The sequence below is a fragment of the Gorilla gorilla genome, chromosome 3, assembly GCF_029281585.2.
Source record: "Gorilla gorilla gorilla isolate KB3781 chromosome 3, NHGRI_mGorGor1-v2.1_pri, whole genome shotgun sequence".
In the NCBI taxonomy this organism is placed as follows: domain Eukaryota; kingdom Metazoa; phylum Chordata; class Mammalia; order Primates; family Hominidae; genus Gorilla; species Gorilla gorilla.
Genome location: NC_073227.2, coordinates 41,698,411 through 41,715,829, shown reverse-complemented (window position 1 = coordinate 41,715,829; position 17,419 = coordinate 41,698,411). Strand labels below are relative to the sequence as shown.

Sequence of the window (17,419 nt, the reverse complement as noted above, 5' to 3'; positions counted from 1 at the left end):
CAATTTACAAAAAAATACTCTTAATGTGGTACTTGGTATTTCAGTGTGAAAATTGTTGGAAAGATTTAAAAAATAGAAATTCTTCAGGCATAATCACTACTATATGAAAGAGGTTTATTGTCACCAGGGAGTCAGTCTTTCATTCGGTAACGATGGCTTTGCAAAAGTCAATTAGCCTCCCTTTTTCTCATATTTTTAATTTACAAAATGAGGAAAACATTCTTAATAATACTGCAGGTGGTTGATAATGATCATATGATATTCAGTGTTTGAAAATTATCAAAATGTAACTTATTGTGATTATTATTGATACATTCCGATACTATATTTGCAATGCTCCATCCTCCATTGTTATTTATTTATTTATTTATTCAGATGGCCTCTCGCTCTATCACCCAGGCTGGAGTGCAGTGGCACAATCTTGGCTCACTGCAGCCTACAACTCCCAGGTTCAAGTGATTCTCCTGCCTCAGCCTCCTGAGTAGCTGGGATTACAGGCCCCTGCCACCATGCCCTGCAAATTTTTGTATTTTTAGTAGAGATGGGGTTTCACCATGTTGGCCAGGTTGATCTTGAACTCCTGACCTAGTGATTTGCCCACCTTGGCCTCTCAAAGTGCTGGGATTACAGGTGTGAGCCACCACGCCCTGTCCCCTCATTGTCTTTCTGTCTTCCACTAGTGGGTCTCCTAAACTAAATGTGTACTATGAATTTATCCTTGACTCCGCCCTTTCTCCCACATTCCACATCCAATCCAGGGGACCAAATGTTCACATTATTTCTGACATCCAGCAGCTTTCCTCCTCCCTGTGACCACTCCTAAAATTTAGATCTAAGTCACATTATTTATTTACTAGATTATGGAAAATGCTTGCCAACTGTTCAGCCTGTTTCAACCCTAACTTCTGTTAGTCTATTTTCAAACCCATACCCAGAGCTGTCCTTTTAAAACACAAATCAAATCATGCCCTCTACTTAAAATGTTGCAATAGATTTTATTTCCATGCTGATGAAATACAAAGTCATTACTACTGTGATCTGACAAACTTTACCCACGTGTTGTTTCTCTGAACTCATCTCTCCTGCCTGACTGCACTCCACCTGTCCGTTAAACAAGCCAGTTCTGATTTTGCTCCTGGGATTATACACTTGTGATTTCCTCTTTCCAGTTTGTTCTTCCCCATGACGTATACATCACTTGATTCACTGCTTCACATCTTTGCTCAAATGTCCGTTTTTCAAGGAAGATTCAGCAATCTCAATTCTTGCACCGCCATTGTAACTAATATCTTTTGCCTTCTTTTGTTTGTTTCTCCACAGCAATTAATATCTAATATACCAGATCCTTTTAGAATTTGTTTATTGAAAGCGAAGTTCTCCAATGGAGGGATTGATTTTTGTGTACGTGTTTTATTCACAACTGTATCTCCAACAGGTGGAACAGATCTGTAAATATTTGTTAAATGAATCAATAAATTTCTCAAAAAATGGTGGGTTTTTTTTTGTTTTTTTTTTTTCTGCTGAGATTCCTGTGTTAGTTTCCAAACAGGTAATTGCTGCTATAAGCAAACATCACAAACTGGGTGCCTTAACACCACACAAACCTTAACAGTTGTGTAGGTTAGAAGACTAACATAGGTTTTATTGGCCTAAAATCAAGGTGTCAGCAGGTCTGCATTTCTCATATCTCGAGGGGCAAATTCATCTCCTTGCTCTTTCCAAACATCTAGAGACCACTCACATTCCATGCCTCTTTCTATCTTCAAAGCTAGCAATGTTACATCTCCCAGACTATTCTTCTGTAGTTACTTCTTCTGACTTTGACCTCCTTTTCCTCCTTCTCTCACTTTTAAGAACCTTATGATTACATTGTGCCTACCTGGATGATCCAGGATACTCACTCTATTTCAAGGTCAGCTAACTGGCAAATGTAATTTCATGAAAAGATTTAACTCTTCCTTCTCATGCATCTTAAGATAAGCACATGTTCTGGTAATTAAAATGTGGGCCTCTTTGGGTGGCCATTATTCTTCCTACCCCAGTTACCTTCTACATGTTATCTTGAATCTTTCTCCTCCTCCTTGAGGACCTTGATTCAACTCTCACCTTTCCACTGTGACTGCTGTGCTAAGATCCCCAGTGACTTTCCAGCAGACACATTTAAAGGGCACTCTTTCATCTTCATATTGTTTTACACATCTGCAATGTATGAAGACTAGAGATCAAGCAATTCTTTTAACTTTCTTATTGAAGCTGTCTTCAATCTTGCTTTCTGTGGAAAAAAAAATCTCCCCTGTTTTTTTCTTAACCACTCTGACAATGGTAAAATTAAGAATAACAAGAATGATAAATGAACATTTTTGTTCATATATCTTCCATTTAAATGGAGTTGGAGTTTCTCTATTGTTCTCTATTGTTCTAAACTTGAAAGCTTACTTTGTGATACTGTGATCACTGGGCATCTACTTTTATACGTATAACTTAATAATAAACATCTCTGATAAGCACTAGAATTGTTTCCCACTGATTCTGAATATCTTTACAGATATTTTAGAATATCTAAAGGGCCTTCGATATATGTCAAAATGTGTTATTCACCCCCCAAATCTTTTTGTTTCCTTTTTGTATGTATCACCTCTGCTTAATAGCATCAAGATATTCCAAATTACCTATACCAAAAGCATGAAAGTCATTATGTCTTGCAGCCTCTTCATTTTCTCTCTCTTTATTTATATAATTTATAACACTTTAACATGACCTGAATGTTTTACCCTTGTGTTCTTTCTTTCTGTGGATTTATTCAAGTTTTCAACATTTCTCTCATAATGTAGGTTTCATTGCCTTCAGTTTTCTTTACTTTATATTTAAAGTTCATATATCATGTTCTATGGTGGGCAGGCCTAGGCAAACCCCAAAGGTCTGAGGAAGCTGAGAAACCAAAGAAAGAGGGTGACATATCCAGTTTTTCAGAAAGAAATATTTATGAACAGAAGCCATCTTTGTATCTAGGGCAGCAGCAAGACAAGATGGTGGATCCCTGCACCATTATCTCCTAGACCCAGAGCTCATATGCCTTAGGAAAAAAGAGTGTAGGACAATTGTAGGGAAAGGCAAGAATGCTACATGAATCTGTCTAAGAGCAGAATTTATGATCAAGGTTGTTTTGACATAAGGGTAGGATTTACCGTAAGTACATGCTCTTATACAAGAAACAGTAGATAAAGTAGAAATTTTAGAGGCCTTCCTGGAACTGGGGTCAAACTGAAGTCAACATGGTGGATTATCATCCGCGACAGAGATGCTTTAACCTCCACACATGACTACAATAGTGTTTCTAGATTATAGCTCTAATCACATTACTGAACTGTTTAAAACGTACAGCAGAAAGGCCTAATTATTTTTGTGTAATATATGAACCTCTCATAGCCCAGCTTTGTTTTTCTTGACAGCTTCTACTTCAACTACTCTATCTTGCTACATCCTTGCTCTAATTCTGTGAGCTACATGAAGTTCACAAGTATGCACCATTGTTTTAAATGTTATTCCATTTTTTTCTCATGTTGTTTTTTAAAAAATCAGCTCAAATAGCATGTCTATGGAAAAATGTCCTGAACTCTCTGTGAAAATGTATTTAATTTCTCCTCTGAGTTCCTCAGCTGCTTTGTTCATTCTTCTGTTATAATAGTCTAATAATTTGTTTATGTTTCAACTTCTAGACCATCAGTCTTGTGAGGAAATAGGCTGTTATTTTTGACTCTTGAATATTTAGTAAGATAATTAATGCAGAATACTGGCTTGATGAATATTTGCTGAATTCATTATTTTTATTTTTTTTCTACATACTAATGGAAAAAAAGAACTGATAAATGGTCTTGTAAAACAGTGGAAAAGGATTATTATATTTTATAAACAAATGAATCATCTTTCTTCAGTTCCCATAGTCTATGGCCCAAGTACCAATCACATAACTCAAAGTCACCAACCTTATCAAACCCATCCTTTTTTTTTTAAGCTGTTACATATTAAGATGAAAATTTTTATAGTTTTGCTACTTAACAGCTATGGTTTTTAACTTACGGTTACTTTTCTCTCCTTGTAATATCTGGTAACATCTGGAGACATTTTTGTTTGTGACAAATGGGGAGATGCTACTGGCATCTAGTGGTAGAGGCTAGGGACGCTGCTAAACATTGTGCAATGGAAAGGACAACCCTCTACAACAAAGACTTATCCAGCCCAAAATGTCAATAGTGTCACAATTGAGAAACTGTTCTACAGTGTTTTATATCTCCCTCAAGGTATTATCTGTGTCCAAATCTAAAGAGAATAATCAACTTGTTTTGGTACAAACATCTATATCTGTCTATCTATATTTATTTTTTTCCTCATTCTGTGCTTTTTTTAATCCAGCTGCAGAAATAAACTACAATTTTCTTAAAGGGCAAAACATAACTTTTCGAGAATGCTACAGTTTTCATTTCTTAAATTTATATGACCTACGTATGTTTCCGTGTTTTTAAATTTTAGTGCATTCCTGTTTATAAAGACTAAACATTATTTTAAAAAGTAACTCATGAATTAGCATCCAAGGTGAGTTCATTTATTTCAAAAGAGAAAAAAAACATATTATGCCTTAAGTCATCTCTCAGAGATGTTATTATAACATCACGTGAATGAAAATTAATTAGTACTTTGTTGCTACGTTAGACTTCCTTTTGTAAGCTATAAGTAGAGATCATTTCTTCTACTAAACATATAATAAGAAAAATGAAACATAGCCTTATTCCAAGTTTAGGAACAATAAAATGACAAAATAGAAAGCTCTTCTTCAGTGTCTACACCTGCATGTGTCTTTTTTCCCAAAGCATCCTATATTACTGAAGGTGACATATTCAATGCGGAAATACTGTGCTGAAATTTAATAAAAAGACATACCAAAGAAAGAAAGATTAGACTTTGCCTTATTTTTCCATGATTTATGAAGCATATTTATAAAAGCTTGCAGATTTCCCGTAGCCTACAGAAGGGCACAGACACTTCAGCTTGATGTATCCTGAAGTCATATTGACCATTTATAGTACAACATAACATTCAGTATTAATTTGTTCATTTAAGATCACTTACTGTGTATGATATTTTGCGGATACACAATGAGCTCAAGCCATTCTCTACCTTTATACAATCACATATGGGAAACAGACAAGTTAGCGGGCACGGCACTATATACTATGGTAAGTGCTACAGAAACACATTGAAAGGTGTGGCAGATGCTATAGAAATCCCTCCCAATAGCCATTATTTCCTTATTCCTTGCTATAAGAAACTGGTTTCTGTTCAGGAACCGATGGCACATGCACTCAGGGAAACTGGTTCTCTTTCCAGCTCCTGGAAGAAATGTTGATTAGGCAAAGCCCATTAATAACCATCCTTTCCTCTTGCAGTGATTAGCTCACGCATGGTCATGTGATATAACTATGGCTAATGAGACAAAATATAAAGTTAGATTTTAGGGATCTGGTAGAAGATTTCCTTTCTGATAAAAAAAGCAGAATGTGAGGAACACTGCCTCTTTCCCTGCTGCCAAATGGGTTTTGTGAGGACATGAAAACTGGAGCTTCCATGCCATTGCATTTTTTATCATTAGGGCATCAGCCTTAGCTTGTAAGCCAAAATGCTGAGGATGGTGGGGGAGAATGATGAAGGATCCTGGCCCTTGATGAGCTGGTACTGCCTTACACAAGATTTCTTTAATCAACTCTTCTTTTCAAAGCTGATTGTAATTGTATCTTCTGTTTCTTACAGCTGAAAGTGTCATAGCTGACAAAAATACCTAAGTGAAGTCTGGAGAGATCAGATAAGTCCTCCCAAAATAAATACAATCAGCCTGTACCATCGAACTAGTTGGCGATACTTCTTCAGTTTCTGCTTCGCTATGTCCACAGCCAATAGCACAGATGCAATGATGAAAACTGAATGAGGGAGCGACATGTACTACAGGCAGAGTGCAATGTGATAATTCACATTGCAATGTTCATGGAATTCTTTCAAAATCAGAGACTCTATAATGTTGCAATATTTGGAAACAAAGAGAAAAAAATAGAATCATTAAATAATCACCCCCATATGTGTAATCATTAACTTAAACATCATTCTAAATAATAAGAAACATTTAGGGACATCAAATTTCTCAAGATAGATAACAGAAACAAAGGTTGCAAACAGAATTACCAAGAGACCTGTAGCTACTGCCTAAAATGCACCTGAAATTGACTGTATAGTTTTATTTCTGGAAAATCTAGCCAAGAGGTGCAGGACACAGAAAGATGCAGAAGTGGGTGTGGAATGATGGAGAGATTTACATCTATTCTCACTGAATCTACAAATATGACTCCAACTACTCAGACATTCCTTCCTTCAAACTAACACGGGCTATTTCATATTGCCTTTGTATAGGAATATATGACATCTAAGAGCACAATCATTTTACAATTCCTTTTCTTGGTGCATACTCTGATACTAGTACACATTAAGATACTTTTCTCAACCTTGCTCTCCTGTTCCTTGACCAACTGTATTTGTACTATCGTGGCAGAATCCAGCTCCAGTTCTCAGCAAACACACAGTGATTAATGGTGGATGTTTTCCACCACTTTGTAGCCACTACATGAAATTGACCCATTGACAAGGTGAACACCTTTTTTCTTTCATCTGAATCAGGACCCCTCTATGAGTGAAAAGAGACGTTATAAACTTAACTGGAATAACTGGAATTGACTAAGACCACCGAAGGCCTGTCTAGCCTATGTGGAAAAAAAAATTATCTCAACATCTTACTACTGGTTTTTAAATTTCACACATTTTCAGTAGAAAATCTATTCTCAAATATTCTGAAATATTTAATAAAATATATTTTAATAATCATTTTAGGAAATAAACGTCTCTATATAATAATATATTTTGTTTGGAAATGTCAAGATTGGTTGGAATTCTTAGGAAAGCTTTAGGGAAGAGGTGGAATTTGAAATAAATCTTGCAAAATGTGTTAGGCTGAAGGGGTAGGGAAAGTATCAGTGATAGGGGTATGAATCAATGCAAACAAAATTAGAGAAAAGGAATATTATCAGTAGCAAACCAATCATTTCAAACTGTGTCTAGTAATACGTATAACCTTCATAAAAATGCATGGTTGTTTATTGATTTACAATGTGCAGAGGACTTTATATGCTAACCATTTGATATTTAATTAAATACATACTTATTTTTCATAAGTAGAGCAGTTATAATTATCCCATAATCATATTTAAAGAAATGGGGTCTTAAAAATAAAGCATTTATTCAAAATGACAGGATGTTAGTGATATAGGCAAAAAAAAAGTAAAAGAAAAAAATGCAAAATCCAGTGCCTCTTCTACTCTGTAGAATCACTTCTCTAATAATAAAAAATAGTAATTGTCTCCAATGGGTAAGAAATTTAAGGAAAATAATTCTGTCGCAGTTATGTGAGAGAAAAAGAAAAATCTGAAATCCATGAAAAGAAAATAATGAGGTCAGGAATAGAGCTGGCTGTGAGCAAGAGGAAAGTTTTTAAGGCAGTGAGGGCAAAAGGTGGGTATTGATATGCCATAATTGTGATATTAAGCTTCTAATAATGAAACATATAGAAATTGTTGACCCTAATTAATTTCCAGTTGGCTTTTATATTTACTATGAGAGTGTATTTGTCTATTTAAATAAAGAGCAACTGAAGATGCAGCTGTTTAATGCAGAAAATACTGTGGTCTTGTGGACCAGAAATTAGACTGGGCTCCAGTCCCTTTTCAGCTATTAAATCTGGTGCATCTTAAACAGATTGCATGAGAATAGCAACTAAAAAAGATTTACTGGCCCCTTAAACACTTTTTCCTCCATAGCCCTCCATCTTTAACTGAACCTTGAAAAACCTTAAAGTCTACTCTCAAATGATATTAATATTTCTCGAAAAAAACTTGTGACACATAGAGAATAAATGGACAAAAAGTCAAAATCACATCATATAGAACAAATCACTGTATGTGCAGTAAGAAGAAAGGCATATCATCAAGTGGGTGTTTATGAGTTTATAATTGTGGGTACCAAACTATTACTGAATTTGTTAAAATGTAATGATAGGTTGTGCATGATTGTGTGCCCTTATCCTACTAGTTAGCTCATGACTGGGCAGCATAAATCCCTTATTTTCAGATGCACAAGGAAAATGATGATATTTCTTGCATGAGCAATTTTGTGCTTCATTGCTCCTAATTGCATGCTTAAACTTCACTTTTTAAAAGCTTACAATGTCTTAGAAAAAAAAAGGTCAATATGTGAGGTCTTACTGAAATACAAAAAAAAAAATTGAAGAAGAAAAAAAAGAGATCTGCTGCTTGAAGGAATAGCTCATTTAAAAACACAGGTTCATGCATTGAAATTAAGTGCAAGCCTAGCCTATAGGTGATTCAAAAAATTCTATTACACAAAAGAGTAGTTGAAATAAGTAACAAACTGCCAAAGTCAATAATAGAAGCAAAGTGGTATAAATCAGCTCAAGAGGGAACTAAATCAATTTAAAAGTAAGAAACCAAAGGTACTGCCTTGATTCTTAAAGCAAGAAAAAAATCTAAATCAGCTTGTGCAGTTTATCTCTGTGGTTGAAATAGTCCTTTTTGTAGCTAAAATAATTTACAATCATTTAGGAATTGATTTTAATTTATTATATTTGCTTTTAAAAACCTATATTATTTATTTATCTAAATTAACCTCTCTGAGGGCAGAGCCTCTGACTATATTTTTATTGTTTTAGTCCTACACAGAGGGTAATACGTAGCAAAGAGCAGATCCTGTTATTAGTAAATAAATGTAATGAAGAAATGAAGAAAAACAGTTGTTTATGACATATGAGATATTTGACCAAAATATTAACTGATTAAGGATGCTTAGATAAACTCTAGCACACAAAAGCAAGGGCTTTATATTGCTATTTGAATAATATCAAATCCAGAGCACTGTGGCACAAAACAAATCTTGTCTTTCAAACCACGATCTCTTTTACTTCTGGTGTATCAGGTGTCTCAGTTCTTTTGGTTTACTCTACCCTCCATGTTTCTACAGTAGTTCACTCATTTATAACTTTTTTCTTTCTAAAAGAATTGAGAGTAATGATTGCTTTTATTGTAGTATAGAGATCACTTGTCAACTCTTGCTGCCATATTGTCTTTAGTGAGTTCTTGGAGAAGACAAGAAGACACTAGGTACCATACTTTCATTAAAAGCATTCCTTAGCTTTGTGATGCCCTCATTGTCTGACAGAATTGGATGATCTTTCATAAGCTTCTCATTTGCTACTTATTAAGCACTAGGTAGAAAGAGCCTGGTAAATTCTAGAAGGTGCTTATTTAAAATCAGGCAATAAGGATGATTTACAAATTTGCATGTTGCCTGGATTCCCCCTTTATAACTTGTTTTTAAGGTAATCTCAAAATTAGGCTGGCTTTATTTCATACTACTTAATTTTCAATTGGCTTTTGTTTTGGTTTTATATGTTTTCAGTTGTAATATCTAAATAGTATGAAACTGCCTATGTTTATTTGTAATATTTTGAGGTATAAATTTTATTACTCAATTTATTAACAGTAACAGCCACTTTACTTTGAAGAGAATATGTAGCCTTCATTTGAAGGCATTTTAGGCTAGGTTATTTTGTTGGTGCACAAAAGGTAGCAGTGTTATGGGTTTAGATATACATTCAGCTCTTTAAACACAGGACACTATGTTTCCCTTCCCTGTCCATCTGTTTAAGTATTGAACAGCTGTTTTCTATAGATCTACATTTGATTAAACTCCAAAAAAGTAATTATATGAATATACTTCATTAATAATATTAACCACATTATAAATAAATAAATAAATATTTAATCATCCTTTCTGTCTCTTTTTATGAGCATATTTTAAAGGAATAAGAGCAGATTAATACTGGAAGTACACAGCGAAGAACGATATCTCCATCCCTGGCCTCTATACCGTTTGTATCAAGGTTTGAGTTGACATTTTCAGTACCTTTTTATTACAATAAAAAACATTTGTTATACTGCTTTTGTTTCAGTGCTAGAATTTTTAGCAGAATATTTACAATGAATGTATTTAGGGATCTTAAATTCTAGGACAGTTCAACAACTATGTAACTGATATGTTTATGAAAATATAAAGGTACTAAAATAAAACAACACAAAAGAATTAAACATTAAATTATAATGACTAGAATACAACAAAAGGATAAATTCATTATAGACATAAAGTGAATACACAAAAGCACAGTGTCTTTCATGCTTAGTAAAAAAGTACACGACAGTCCAATAAATTTAAAAGGAACCAAACATAAATTCTATGGAACTACACCTTTTACTCACAACTGGCTTTCAATTATGCATGCTAAAACAGAGGACTCGGGGGATGAAATCAGATGGATTCACAGCTGCAATCTTATTCTAAGTAAGCTAAAAATAAGGAGGAGTAGGTATTTATTGTAACTCAAGAATGGGTGGGAAATAAAATATTTGTCTTCACTATACTTTCCTTGTAGCTTTTCCATGCTGAGTAGTCCTTCCATGTTATAAAGATTCCAACTTTTAGAGTAGAAAAAAGGAGAAGATTAATTTTAAATTGTATTTTACACGGCTTTTCTCTTGCCCTTTTTCAACAGATCCATGCTCAATCTTCTCTGCCCAATTGTCTGACTGTTATGGATAGTATTACCAGGATTCCTTTGCAGGCCAGCTTCCAGCTGGGTTTCACTAAAGAAAAAGAGGTTAGGTTATCTTCTCCAATTCAGGCTTGGTTCGAATTTGGTTCTGGCAGTGGCTGTGTTTTTCCACAACTATAATTCATTGATGAAAGATTCTTCTCACTATTACTAGCCTCTAGAAAACTCAATTTCCCTTATTGTTTTGCTAAAGCCTCTCACATATCTATAAATAAGCCCTCATTGAAATCCTATCAGTTGGGCCATCTGAGAGAACAAAAACCTGAGAGAGTAGCTGGTTGCAAGTGTTCCACCAGGAAGCAGAAGCTGAGATGGGATTCTGAAACTAGACTGGCCCCATATTAGTCAAGCATATAGGTGATATCCTTTGCTGGGGAATGCAGAACAGCCTTAATTTGTCATTCATTGGCACCAGATTTAGTCAAATTAGTTTTGTTGGCGACATGGCCAACTGGCTACACAATTTGTGGGGCTCAGTGCAAAATAAGATACTGAGCCCTTTGTTTAAAAATTATTAAGAATTTTAAGCCAGTAACAAAAGACAACTGAGCATTAAAAGAAGTACAGGACTTTATAAGTACAGAACACTGTGGGACTGTTATAGACTGCATGCCTTTGAGGTTGAGCCCAGGTAGTGGCTTGGGTTGAAGTACCAATGGAGAGCAAAGGTTTATGTAATCCACAGTTGATAGCATTTGATCAATATGACAGTCATACTGATTACAGACTGTGGGGTGGAATGTCTGTCTTTAACTATTCTTGAGAACTTACAAAAGAAAAAAAAAAACAAGTGATAATCTGTGGGCCCTTAATGTCCAATTATAGACATATGAGGAAAAGCAGAAAGCTTTCATGATAATCTTAAAACAATCTCTTGTCTCATAGCTATAAGAAAGGCATGCCAAAGACCAGAATCCAAATCAAACTGCAAGTTAAAGATTGCAACACCAGTAAATGTGCAACTTTCAAGTCACTTATGCCTAGAATAGGTCACTGTTTAAAAGCAAATCAGATTTGAAGACTTGGTTTAGGGGTATTTTGGTAGCTAGAGCCAAAATTGTGAATCTTTTCTCCAAATATTCTTAAACTTTATTTCCAGCAGGTGTTTATTTTTGTAAAGATACTTTCCCATTATCACTCACTGCCTCTGGTCTTAGACTCCAGACTGGGAAATGCAAGGTTTCTACAGAAGATAGCCTGTACATCAAAGAAAATTACAAGATCTTGTCACCCTTAAGGATGTCAAATCAAATAACACAGTGTATTAAGTTGAACTGGGCCAAATTTATCAAAGCAGTAGGTCTAATTCAGAATTTGGCATTTAATATGTTGACCTGTGCACTGGAGAGTGGGTTTAAGAAGTTGATTTTTTAGCATATTAAAGCTTGAAATAAACAATTACCTACAGCCTGTGAAAGTAAGATTCTGAAACAAAATGTACTTGTGGCCATTTGCAGAGTAACTAGGCACTGAGAAACTGGAAGGGCAAATATCTCCTAAGATTAGTAGGTAGTGGATCTGAGTAAATGCTGTGACCCATTGCAGTGAATCTGACAGAGGACATGTAATAGATGGTCCAGTGGCCCATCCCACGGTTAGAGCTTGGGTTCCTGAATATGTTGTTAAAAGCGGGACACTAAACAAGTAGCAAGATTCGTGTGATTGTTCTCTGACTCTTCCTAAGGTATCAGAGACCAAATGAAAGCCATTAGAATGTTATTTGTCAAAATTAAACAATACCATATTTAATAAGAAAACACAATTAAATAAAACAATACCATATTTAATAGAAAAATGCAGTCAAAAGAAAACTATACCATGTCTAAAAGGAAAATACAGACCCTACTGCTATTTCCAAACATGTGGAAGGATCAAGGACGATTGGTTATTTTATCTCTTTGGCTGGTTAAAAAAAAAAGTTTGATCGATCTTGAAAAGTAGCTGTGTATTCTCATAAACTTGGAAAGAATACTACCCTTTATGGAAGGTTCAGGTGCTATACCATTACTGAAAAAATTAGCATACTCCCTGATAGCTGGCATAAAACTACTTATCTGGGGGAAAAAATGTTTGATGTTCGTTTTTCTATCAATTTAATAAAAAACATTGGTAACTTCTTTTTTAACCTTCATTCAAATCTATGTTCAGTGTCCTTCTCTTTGTCATAATGTAGTCTAAAGAGACCTCAGTTACCTTGATGCCCCTATGGGTAGGAGAAGCGAGTAGCTTAGGTAACTTAAATAAGACACATTAATACTTTAGAATGAGAAATGAACTCCATAAAATTTTAGGTGAAAACATTATTGTTAAATTTTCTAGGAGTCCAGTAGTCTCTCAGGTATCTCTTCTAAAGTAAAAGACAAATTGCTCTCTTTTGTTCCATCCACTGCATATAATGAGAATTGAGGGGAATCTTTGAATTTAGGATGTAACAAATTTGGCATATGGATGGGATTCTCATCAGCTACCTATTAATCGATGTGGTCTCCAATATTAAATAAGGATGAGGAAGGAATGTCTCGAGCAGGTCCAGATGTTCTGTCCTTACAATTAGTGGACACAATGGTATTTGATGATGAATCTACAGCAGATAAGAAGACTATATGGAGTCTCTCAAAAAATCTACTGGGAAAATCATAGTCCAGATTCTTAGAGTGTTGGAGCAAAGCTATGCTCCTTGTTTTTTGTTTTTTGTTTTTTGTTTTTTTGCTAAAAACTGTCTTTCTCTAGTAGTAGCTCAGGACTTATACCTGTGATTCAGTTGAAAAATTAATGCTTAATCTGGGACACTAAGTACATTGATAACACTGCCTATCACCAACTAAGTGGCATATGATACATCAGACCATTAAGTAGAACTTATGCTATAGCATAAAAAGAAACCATTTATATGACACCACATTCAAGCAGGTCACAAAGGCACAATGAAGATTCAAAAGTAGGCATCTTCAATTCCTATGGTAATTAGTTTTGATGTTTTGCCATTTCCTTCTAAAACAACACTTATAACTTCTTTTTTTAATAGAAAAGGAAAAAAAGGCGTGACATTAAAGAGGCTTCTGTACAATATACTGAATAGAAGTTGTGATGAGAAATTTTCCCAGAGTGAAAAATTTAAACACAAGATATTTTGTTTTCCACTTTGATTAGAAGAAAAGATGGCCTGAGGAATGGATCTATTAATAATTGCCTTCTATATAATGATTAATAGATTGCCAAGCCACTCAGTGACATATGTAGAGTACATTGAAAAGACTGTTGAAGATGAGATCTGGAAAAAGGTATGTAGATAAACTTCTTGAAATAGCTGCTGATGTCTTCCACTCTTAATAATCAGTTAGATAAAATGAACACTCCTTGGAATGCCAATTTTCTTGCTCCATCTGCTTTGCTGCTTCTTCAATGAACACATTTATAAAGTGGTTATAGCAAAGGATAGAGGCAAAATTGGGTAAGCATAATTTCAACAAGCTGTGTTTCATCCAACCAAGACTGATTTGACTACCACACATTTTGAGTGCCCAACTTGCAAATAGCAGAGAGAAAGTGAGTTTCCAATTTGATGCCTGTATTAGTCAATTTTCACACTGCTATAAAGATACTACTTAAGGCTGTGTAAATTATGATTAGAAGAGGTTTAATTGACTCACTGTTTCACACAGTTGAGGAGGCCTCAGGAAACTTACAATCATGGGGGAAGGTGAAGAGGAAGCAAGCACATATTACACGGTAGCAGGAGAGAGAGAGGTCAGGGGAAACTGCCATTTATAAAAACATCAGATCTCATGAGAGCTCCCTTAATATCATGACAGCAGCATGGAGGAAACTGCTCCCATGATCCAGTCACATCCCACCAGGTTCCTCCATCAACACATGGGAATTATTATTCGAGATGAGATTTGGGTGGGGATATGAAGCCGAATCATATCAATACCACTTTGCAGGTACACCTATTAACCACCTAACAAAGGATGATTGCATTGGACCCCTTTATTTCTTGAAGAGGCAGTCATTCATTCTTTTGGTAATACATAACTAATCTAAATATGTTTTTTCTCTCCATGCCTTAAACACTTCTGTGTGTATTACTATTAAAGAACTTACAAATTGCTTCATTCATTATCATGTTACCCTGTATACCATTGCCTGTGACAAAGAAACATTTTTTATCATGATATGATTGAGGAAATAGGTCCATCCCTGTGCAGTTACCCTCATGATGTACCTCACACCCAGAAGCAGTCAAGTTGATAGAAGAGTGGAATGGCCTACTGAAATCTCACTCATGATACTAGCTGGGAAAAATATTTTGAGTAGCTGGAGTTCTATTCTACAGAATATGATATATGTATGAAGACAGCAACCAATATATGGCACTTTTTCCATAGGCAGAACTGAGCTGAATAGGCAGTAAAAAGTGAAGGTAAGCATGTCGTAATTATGCTTACTAAGCTACTTTTATTATTATTATTATTATTATTATTATTATTCATAGTAGTAGTAGTAGTAGTGGTAGTAGTAGTAGTAGTAGTATTTTCTTCCTTTCCCATAACTTGGAGGTCCTACTTGCAAAGGAAGAAAAGTTTCCACTAGGAAATACAGCCCTAATTTTATTAAACTCATTTTAGGAACTGCCCCATGGGTACTTTGGACTTCTCATGTATCAAAAATGAAAATAAGGCAATTACTCCTCAGGCAGGTAGGACTGATCTTGAAGACCAAGAGGAAATTAGATTGTTGCTAAACAGTGAGCATGGGGAGAAGTAAATCAATAAAGATAGGACCAGTAAGAAGTAGACCTTGTGAAACTGAAAGATTTGGGTTACTCAGTGTAAAGAACCTGATCAAGTCAAAATGCTGATAGAGAATAAGGGGGATATGGAAGATATGGAATGATGGAAACAACTGTTGTTTTTGCATTGGGTTAGATTTCTTCTATATATTTGAACTAAAACAAAATATTGCAATAGATTGGATGTGAAAGTATATATGAAAATCTACATGTCTTCAATTAAGAAAAACATTAAAGCAATTTGAAAAAATGCAATATGATGCAATTATTTCAATTGATATATTTTTGAGAATGTAATTATTTTCATTAAATATGTAACATAATAGGTTTATTCATTTCAAATTAAGAAATAAATATTTTAACAATCAATTATAACTTTAATGCAGTAAATATTAATATATTTATCCCACATAAACAAAAACATTTGTTATCCTCAGCTTTTTAAAATATGTGGAGTGTGCATTTTTTAAGTAGATGAGGGGAGTTCTTAGAGAAAAAACTTTGAAAATGGAGTTAAAAATCTGAGTTAAAGTATCTGAATAGAAGTTTGTTTCCTAATAGAATCCTTATTGATATAAGTGCTTTTTAACCAGGAGAATTTTTACATTTACTATAAAAATATATAAAATATAATTTTCTTAAATTAAAAAACTTAAATTTTATAGGGGAATCACATATACAAAAAAAAAGTTATTCAAGAAGTGTCAAAACAGATGTCCTATTGAAACCTAACACAGCCTAGGAAAAGGCTTCGAAAGCTATGAGTTGAGATTCAGTTTGGAAAGTATATGACAATTAGAGTCTTCCTCTTGATGGACTAGGTATTAGCTATTAACTTTATGTCCATTTGAAGACAAATGCCTATTCTACGAAGGCAGTAGAATAGACATTACATCATGGCGACCAAGAGATCAATAATAAATATAGCAGAGTTTGTTTCATAGGAGAAAGAGGCAAGAGATATCAAAGGAATTTTGCTATAATAGTAGAGATCCTTTCAGATGATTAAAATAATTATATTATAACAAAAAGACAATTGCAATTCAAAGAAGTTAAGTAAGAAGACTACACATCCATGAATAGTGAGGACAATGTTGTAAAAAGGTTGATGATATACGTCCAAAGTCTTTGTCTGCCATTTTATCCTTGCATTCTTAGTAATTTTTTAATAAGTTACTAGAATTGCTTTGTACATCCCTGCTATAAATAATGCATGCTTTGAATATTAAAATTTTAATCATTTATTAAAATTCTATACTATATATATTGCATAAAAACATGGATTGTACATTACTGTTAAATTTGTATTTATGCATTGTAAAGCTAAGCAAATGGAAAAACCAATAGGTTCCGATGACATACTATGCCTTCTGTAAAGCAAGTGTATTAGTCCATTCTCACACTGTTATAATGATATTACCTGAGACTGGGTAATTTATAAAGAAAAGAGGTTTGGCCTAGCACAGTGGCTCACACCTGTAATCCCAGCACTTTGGAAGGCTGAGGTGGGTGGATCACCTGAGGTCAGGAGTTCAAGACCAGCCTACCCAACATGGTGAAAACTTGTCTCTACTAAAAATACAAAAATTAGCCAGGTGTGGTGGTGGGTGCCCGTAATCCCAGCTACTTGGGAGGGTGAGGCAGGACAATTGCTTGAACCTTGGAGGTAGAGGTTGCAGTAAGCCAACCTCACACCACTGCACTCCAGCCTGGGCAGCAAGAGTGAAACTCCATCCGCCAAAAAAAAAAAAAAAAAAAGAGGTTTAATTTATTCACAGTACTGCATGGCTGGGGAAGCCTCAGAAAACATACAGTCATGGCAAAAGGTGAAAGGGAACTAAAGTATGTCTGGC

The 17,419-nt window shown here is 34.7% G+C and overlaps 2 long non-coding RNA genes across 2 annotated transcripts in view; one reads left to right on the top strand and one right to left on the bottom strand.

Annotated features, from left to right (window-relative positions):
• Window positions 1-7,365, top strand: part of LOC134758310 (uncharacterized) — a 100,704-nt gene extending 93,339 nt beyond the window's left edge. Inside the window, exon 3 of the long non-coding RNA XR_010133360.1 lies at window positions 5,803-7,365. This is a non-coding gene — a long non-coding RNA (uncharacterized lncRNA). The remainder of the gene's footprint in view (window positions 1-5,802) is intronic.
• The window catches only part of LOC129532967 (uncharacterized), a 165,305-nt gene that overhangs the window by 4,940 nt on the left and 142,946 nt on the right, over window positions 1-17,419 (bottom strand). The window lies entirely within an intron of this gene.